Below are 8417 nucleotides of genomic sequence, written 5' to 3' on the forward strand. Positions count from 1 at the left end.
CTCCTTGCAATAGTAACTAGAGTGGGGCGCCTTAGACATTTATTTTCTTTCTTTCTTTCTTTCTTTCTTTCTTTCTTTCTTTCTTTCTTCCTTCCTTCCTTCCTTCCTTCTCTCTCTCTCTCTCTCTCTCTCTCTCTCTCTCTCTCTCCTTCTTTCTTTTTGGTAGCCGTTTTAAATAAATAAATGATTTAATTAATTTGAGAATTTTATACATGAATATATTTTATATTTATACGGAATATATTTCGAGTATATTAAACCCTTATTCCTCCTAGATCTACCTCCTCATCCTTTACCCACTCCCAACTCCTGTGACTTTTCTTTTTTTTTTTACATTTTTTAATTGGATATGTTATTTACATTTCAAATGTTATTCCCTTTCCCTATCCCCCCCACCCCCACCCCAGGAACACCCTATCCCATCCACCCTCCTCCTGCTTTTATGAAGGGTGTTCACCCACCCACCCAAATCCCTGCCTTGCTGCTCTAGCTTTTCCCTACACTAGGGCATCAGACTTCACAGGACCAAGGGCCTCTCCTCCCATTGATGCCTGACAAGGCCATCCTCTGCTACATATGTGGCTGGAGCCATGGGACCCTCCACGTGTACTCCTTGGTTGGTGGTTTAGTCTTTGGGAGCTCTGGGGGTGGAGGGGATCTGGTTGATTGATATTGTTGTTCTTCCTATGGGTTGTAAACCCCTTCAGCTACTTTAGTCCTCTCTCTAACTTCTCCATTGGAGTTCCCATGCTCAATCCAGTGGTTAGCTGTGAACATCCCCCTCTGTATCTGTCAGGCTCTGGCAGAGCCTCTCAGGAGAGCTATATCAGGCTCCTGTCAGCATGCACTTCTTGGCATCAAAAATAGTGTCCGTGTTTGGTGTCTGTATCTGGGATGGACTCCCCAGGTGGGGCAGTCTCTGGATGGCCTTTCCTTCTGTCTCTGCTCCACACTTTGTCTCCGTATTTTCTCCCGTGAGTATTTTGTTCCCCCTTCTAAGAAGTACCAAAGCACTCACACATTGGTCTTTCATCTTCTTGAGCTTTATATCATCTATGACTTGTATCTTGCGTATTCCAAGATTTTGAGCTAATATTCACTTATAAGTGAGTGTATAACATGTGTGTTCTTTTGTGACTAGGTTACCTCAGTCAGAATGATATTTTCTAGTTTCATCCATTTGCCTAAGAATTTCATGAAGTCATTCTTTTTAATAGCTAAGTAGTACTCCATTGTGCAAATGTATCACAATTTTCTATATCCATTCCTCTATTGAAGGACATCTGGGTTCTTTCCAGCTTCTGGCTATTATAAATAAGGCTGCTATGAACATAATTGGAGCATCTTCTGGGTATATGCCCAGGAGTGGTATAGCTGGGACCTCAGGTAATACTATGTCCAATTTTCTGAGGAACTGCCAGACTGATTTCCAGAGTGGTTGTACCAGCTTGCAATCCCACCAACAATGGAGGAGCATTCCTCTTTCTCCACATCCTAGCCAGCATCTGCTGTCACCTGAGCTTTTGATCTTAGCCATTCTGACTAGTGTGAGGTGGAATCTCAGAGTTGTTTTGATTTGCATTTCCCTGATGACTAAGGATGCTGAGCTTTTCTTTAGGTGCTTCTTGGCCATTCGAGATTCCTCAGTTGAGAATTCTTTGTTTAGCTCTGTACTCCATTTTTATAGGATTATTTGATTCTCTGAAGTCTAACTTTTTGTGTTCTTTGTATATATTATATATTAACCCTCTATCAGATGTAGGATGGGTAAAGATCTTTCTCCAGTCTGTTGGTTGTCATTTTGTCGTATTGACAGTGTCCTTTGCCTTACATAAGCTTTGAAGTTTTATGAGATCCCATTTGTCTATTGTTGATCTTAGAGCATAAGCCTTTGGTGTTCTGTTCAGGAACTTTTCCCCTGTGACCATGTGTTTGAGGATTTTTCCCACTTTCTCTTAGTTTCAGTGTATCTGGTTTTATGTGGAGGTCCTTGATTCACTTGGACTTGAACTTTGTACAAGGAGGTAAGAATGGATCAATTTGCATTCTTCTACTTGCTGATTGACAGTTGAACCAGCACCATTTGTTGAAATGCTGTCTTTTTTTTCCACTGGGTGGTTTTAGATCCTTTGTCAAAAATCAAGTGACCATAGGTGTGTGGGTTCATTTCTGGGTTTTCAGTTCTATTCCATTGATCTTCCTGCCTGTCTCTGTACCAATACCATGCAGTTTTTATCAATATTGCTCTGTAATAGAGATTGAAGTCAGGGATGGTGATTACCCCAAAAGTTCTTTTATTGTTGAGAATAGTTTTCACTATCCTGGGCTTTTTGTTATTCCAAATGAATTTGCAAATTGCTCTCTCTAACTCTGTGAGGAATTGAGTTGGAAGTTTGATTGGGGATTGCATTGAATTTGTAGATTGCTTTCTGCAAAATGGCCAGTTTTTACTATCCTGCCAATCCTGCCAATCAATGAACATGAAAGATCTTTCCATCTTCTAAGTTCTTCTTCGATTTCTTTCTTTAGAGACTTGAAGTTCTTTCATACAGATCTTTCACTTGCTTGGTTAGATTCACACCAAGATATTTTATATTTTATATTATCTGTGACTATTGTAAAGGGTGTCATTTTCCTAATTTCTTTCTCAGCCTGTTTATCCTTTGAATAGAGAAAGGTTTCCGATTTGTTTGAATTAATTTTATATCCAACCACTTTGCTGAAGTTGTTTATCAGGTTTAGGAGTTCTCTGGTGGACACTTTGGTGTCACTTAAGTATACTATCATATCATCTGCAAATAGTGATATTTTGACTTCTTCCTTTTCTATTTGTATCCCTTTGGCTTCCTTTTGTTGTCTAATTGCTCTGGCTAGGACTCTCAGTACTATATTGAATAGGTAAGGTGAGAGTGGGCAGCCTTATCTAGTCTCTGATTTTAGTGAGATTGCTTCAAGTTTCTTTCCATTTAGTTTGATGTTGGCTACTGGCTTGCTGTATATTGCTTTTACTATGTTTAGGTATGAAGCTTGAATTCCTGATCTTTCCAAGACGTTTACCATGAAGGGGTGTTGAATTTTGTCAAATGTTTTTTTCAGCGTCTAGTGAGATGATCATGTGGCTTTTTCTTTGAGTTTGTTTATATAGTGGATTACATTGATGGATTTCCGAATATTGAACCTTCCCTGTATTCCTGGGATAAAGCCTACTTGATCATGATAGATGATTCTTTTGATGTGTTCTTGGATTTGGTTTGTGAGAATTTTAGTGAGTATTTTTCCATTGATATTCATAAGGAAAATTTGTCCGAAGTGCTATTTCTTTGTTGGGTCTTTGCGTGTTTAATATATAAGCATAATTTTGGCTTCATAGAACAAATTGGGTAATGTTCCTTCTGTTTCTATTTTGTGAAATAGTTTGAAGAGAATTGGTATTAGGTCTTCTTTGAAGGTCTGATAGAATTCTGCATTAAAACCATCTGGTTCTGGGGTCTTTTTGGTTGGGAGACTTTTAATGACTGCTGTTATTTCCTTAGGGGATATGGAACTGTTTAGATGGTTTATCTGCTCCTGCTTTAACTTTGGTACCTGGAATCTGTCTAGAAAGTTGTCCATTTCATCCAGATTTTCCAGTTTTGTTGAGTATAGGCTTTTGTAGTAGGATCTGATGATTTTTTTTTTTTTTTGAGTTTCTTCAGTTTTTATTGTTATGCCTCTTTTTTTCATTCCCAATTTTGTTCATTTGGATACTGGCTCTGTGCCCTCTGGTTAGTCTGGCTAAGGGTTTGTCTATCTTGTTGATTTTCTCAAAGAACCAGCTTCTGGTTTTGTTGATTGTTTGTATAGTTCCTTTTTTTTTTTTTTTTTTTTTTTTAACTTGGTTGATTTCAGCCCTGAGTTTGATTATTTCCTTGCCTTCTACTTCTCTTGGGTGTATTTGCTTTTTTTTTTCTTTTAGAGCTTTCAGGTGTGCTGTCAAGCTGCTAGTGTATGCTCTCTCCTGTTCCTTTTTGGAGGCACTTAGAGCTATTAGTGTTCCTGTTAACACTGCTTTTATTGTGTTCCGTAAGTTTGTGTGTGTTGTGCCTTCATTTTCATTAAATTCTAAAATGTCTTAAATTTCTTTATTTCTTCCCTGACCAAGTTATCATTGTGTAAGGTGTTGTTCAGCTTCCATGTTCCATTGTGGTTTTTTTTGTTTTTGTTTGTTATTAAAGACCAGCCTTACTCTATGGTGATCTGATAGGATCATGCATGGGATTATACTGTTAAGGCTTGTTTGGTCTGATAATATGGTTAATTTTGGAAAAGGTACCATGAGGTGCTGAGAAGAAGGTATTTTCTTTTGGTTTTTGATGAAATGTTCTATAGATATCTGTTAAATTCATTTGGTTCATAACTTCTATTAGTTTTACTGTGTTTCTATTTCTATGATCTGTCCATTGATGAGAGTGGGGTGTTGAAGTTTCCACTATTATTGTGTGAGGTGCAATGTGAGCTTTGAGCTTTAGTAAAGTTTCTTTTATGAATGTGAGTGCCCTTGCATTTGTGCATAGGTGGTCAGAATTGAGAGTTCATTTTGGTAGACTTTTCCTTTGACAAGTTTGAAATGTTCTTCCTTATCTTTTTTGATAACTTTTGGTTGAAAGTCAATTTAATTCAATATTAGAATGGCTACTCCAGCTTGTTTCTTGGGACACTTTGCTAGGAAAAAATTTTCCAGTCTTTTACTCTGATGTAGTGTCTGTCTTTGTCACTGAGGTGTGTTTCCAGTATGTAGCAAAATGCTGGGTCCTTTTTATGTATCCAGTCTGTTAGTCTATGTCTTTTTATTGGGGGAATTGAGTCCATTGATGTTAAGGAAAAGTGATTGTTGCTTAGTTCAATTTAATGAATCCTATGTCCTTCAAGTACTGATAGAAGCACTGATGGCAAATGTTCTGCCTGTATTTATGGATCTGACCGTGGTGGTTAGAGCAGATGTGGCAAGAGTGAAAATTCTGGCCGAACTTCTGTGGGTGACTCCAGTAAAGCTGCTGGTGACCCATCTTGTCTCCAGATACCCAATGAGGAAAAAGGATCCTGTACTTCTTTATGGAATTTTTGCATTTCCTCTTTAAGGGCTTCTACCTATTTACCCATGTTCTCTTTTATTTCTTTAAGGAAGTTATTTATGTCCTTCTTAAGTTCTCTATCATCATGAGAAGTGTTTTTAAATCTGAATCTTGCTTTTCCGGTGTGATGGGGTGTCCAGTACTTGCTATGGTGGGAGGACTGGGTTCTGATGATGCCAAACAGAAACCTTAGTTTCTGTTGCTTACATTCTTGTGCTTTCCTCTTACCATCTGGTTATCTCTGGTGCTACCTGCCCTCACTATCTCTGACTGGAGCCTGTCCCTCCTGTGACCCTGGTTGTGTCAGACCTCCTCAGAGTCCAGTTGTCTCTGTGATCCTGTAATTCTAGGACCCTGTGATCCTGAGATCCTGGGTGTGTCAGAGCTCCTGGGAGTCAAGCTGTCTTTGGAATCCTGAAATCCTGGTGTGACCAAGCTCCTGAGATCCTGTGATCCTCGGTGTGTTAGAGCAACTGGGAGTCAAGCTTTCTCTGGGTCTTGTGAGACTGGGTGCGGAGCCAGTGCCCAAGGTCTGCTCAGGGCACCAGCTCAGACTGGAAGAAACCCCTTTGTTTTCTTGTGGTGGTTCTATGAGCATTGCTAAGTTCCTGTATCAACTCTGTAACTCTTGGCAATGCAGTTTCGACTCCAGAATAAAAGTACACCCTGGTATCAGGGCTCCTGCAGAGTTGTCCAGTTTGCTAGGGATGTTCGGTTCTTTTGGCTTTGGCCCTGAGTTCTAAGGATGTTGATTCCTAACACTTTATGTGCATTACATTCGAGGTTGCTGCATACCTCTGTTGAACCACTCATTCATCAATAGTTTCCAATTGTGCTGACTCTCAACTACCCCTAAGGAAGGGCAGCTTATATATTAACCCTAACAGGAGCATTTGAAATTCATCATAAATTTCTGCTGATTCATAGCAGGAAAAATATAACTCTAAGGGTCAAAACATCTTTAGACAGCAGGAGACACATACACACACACACACACACACACACACACACACACACACAGAGAGAGAGAGAGAGAGAGAGAGAGAGAGAGAGAGATATTAGTTTTTGCTGGGCTCATAGTTTTGGGAGACAGAGCTAGACAGGAAGACACTGATTATGTTTTTATCTCAAATTTAAAAAGATTCTTTTTTCATAATTATAGTATGCTTTTTCATAGCGGAAGAACACAGTGAACTTAACCCCACCCCACCCTAGTCACTTGATGTGTAAGTAATAAATCCTTTAAACTTCTTAGAAACTTTGAGATATGTTATATGCTTATTATATTCTGAGACAATGAGGAAAATAAATGATCAAACCAGTTTTGACTTCAGTTGTTTTACTGTTTGGTTAACATTGTTTAAGAAGAAATGAGGCTTCCTAATTTGGACAAAGGCTAGTTGAACTACTAAACTCATGAGAGGATTATTTCCACATGAAAATTTAATCTAATATCATTTCCAGTAAAATTATAATTTGTGTTTTTATTTCTTTTTGAATGAACATTTAGGAACCAAATTTCCTCTTGACAGCTTAATATTTATTGTTTCCTCCTCCTCCATCTCTTCTTCCTTTACTTCCTCCTCTTTCTCCTTCTCTTCCTCTGTATAGAACAGGAACACTATTGGTGCTGGTGCATTGGTTGTGTAATGCCTATACTTTGATTCTTCTGTTTTGTCATAGTAATTGAAAATAGCCTTTAACCAAAGATGAGCATATCAGAGTAACTCTGTGATGTGTATGCTAGTGCTAGATACAGGTGGCAGAGTGCATCCCGCACAATCGTCTGGCCAGCAAGAATGCACACGGACACACCAGGATCCTTCTGCAGCAAGCTTTATTGCGATGAAAAGAGGAAGACCCCAGCCCTGAACAGGTGCTGCTTATATGCACCCTAGAGCGGCATGTTCACTTCTAATTGGCTGCTTGCTCATAACCTCATATTATGCCCCGGGTTGGGCAGTGACTTGGCGCACTTTCACCACTTGCACAATGCACAGTCCACTTATTACTTGCGGGAGCACCGGATGCCAGCGCCATCTTGTAATGGCAAACGTTGTCACCGCTCACCGTGGCTCTCTACATCTCCCCCTTTTTGTTTTATAAAGATGGAACTGCCTTTGGCCTATCTAGAGCGGCACCAATGAAGATTCGAACTCAAGCTCGATCAAGCAAACTCCATCTTGTGGGAATAAGCGATCAAGAGCTTACAGCCCGAAGATTCTCCCTTACCCTACCAGGTGCAATGGAAACAAGTCCTCTGGGTGCAAGGGCTAAGGGGATGTAAAGGGGAATTGACACCTGTCCCTGTGCAATGGAATATAGTTCCCAGGAGTGCAAGGGCTGTCAACCTACTATTCAGGTACCACAGCTATTCAGGCAAGGGCTAGACCTCTCATTGACCCAGTGCAATGGGCTGAACCCTTGGGGTGCATCGACTGAGGGTCTCAGTCATCAATTACTTTCTTAGCGTAGATAGCCAAATTTCAGGGGATGATCCTTGTTCCAAGGCTGCGAGTGCTTGGGCAATAACGACCTTGTCACGTTTTTGTTGGGCTCTGAGTTTGCAGACCAACCATAGCATAAGGACTAATCCACAACATAGGGCTGCACCAAACAGGCCCACCCCACCCACTCTTTAAAGAAAGAAAAGGCTGAAGACATCCAGGAGGAGAGTCCTTCAGTCAATGACAGGTCCACTCGTGTCGAGTTGATGGCTATTACTGCCGCTCGCAATGATTTCAAGAGTCACATCACATCCTTCCGACCACTTTCCTGCAAGGTATAAAGATAATTTTCTGGACAAGTTAGCTGCTCGTGTGTAATTATCATATTGTACACTGGTAATACACAGAGCGCCTAACCTTTTTTCGCACCCCAATTGGGCCAATAAGAACAGAATATCCAATCTTTCTTCTACTAAATCAATGCGCTGATTGACCACCATCAACCCGCCTTTTAACTGGGCACCAGCAGAAGTATGAAGGTCAACTGCGTCTGCCACTGTTGCGGATAGTTGATTTAAAACTGCACTTGTTTGGACTGTGGTTGACATAGCGATTCCGGTGGCTGTAGCTGCAATCGCACTAACGGAGATCGCCGTTATAATAGCTGCAGTTCTTTTTTGTCTGAATAATGACAAAGTAGATGGGGTTTCCACGGGAACAGGGACCCATCGTGGCACTCTAGCAATCATGGCACGCCTTGCTTGTTCGGCAGCCCAACACTGAGACATTATGCACGAATCATTAGTGCAATTCTTATGATACTGATAAAATTTGGAAATGCCATTAAAGAGGGCCTTTC

General features: G+C 40.4%; 1 pseudogene; it reads right to left on the reverse strand.

The window, feature by feature from the left end:
- Positions 1–4874: 4874 nt before the first annotated feature.
- Positions 4875–5045, reverse strand: LOC117706329 (small ribosomal subunit protein uS14 pseudogene; annotated as a pseudogene).
- Between the last annotated feature and the right edge of the window lie 3372 nt (positions 5046–8417).

This window comes from Arvicanthis niloticus, chromosome 3 (assembly GCF_011762505.2).
Source record: "Arvicanthis niloticus isolate mArvNil1 chromosome 3, mArvNil1.pat.X, whole genome shotgun sequence".
NCBI lineage: Eukaryota > Metazoa > Chordata > Mammalia > Rodentia > Muridae > Arvicanthis > Arvicanthis niloticus.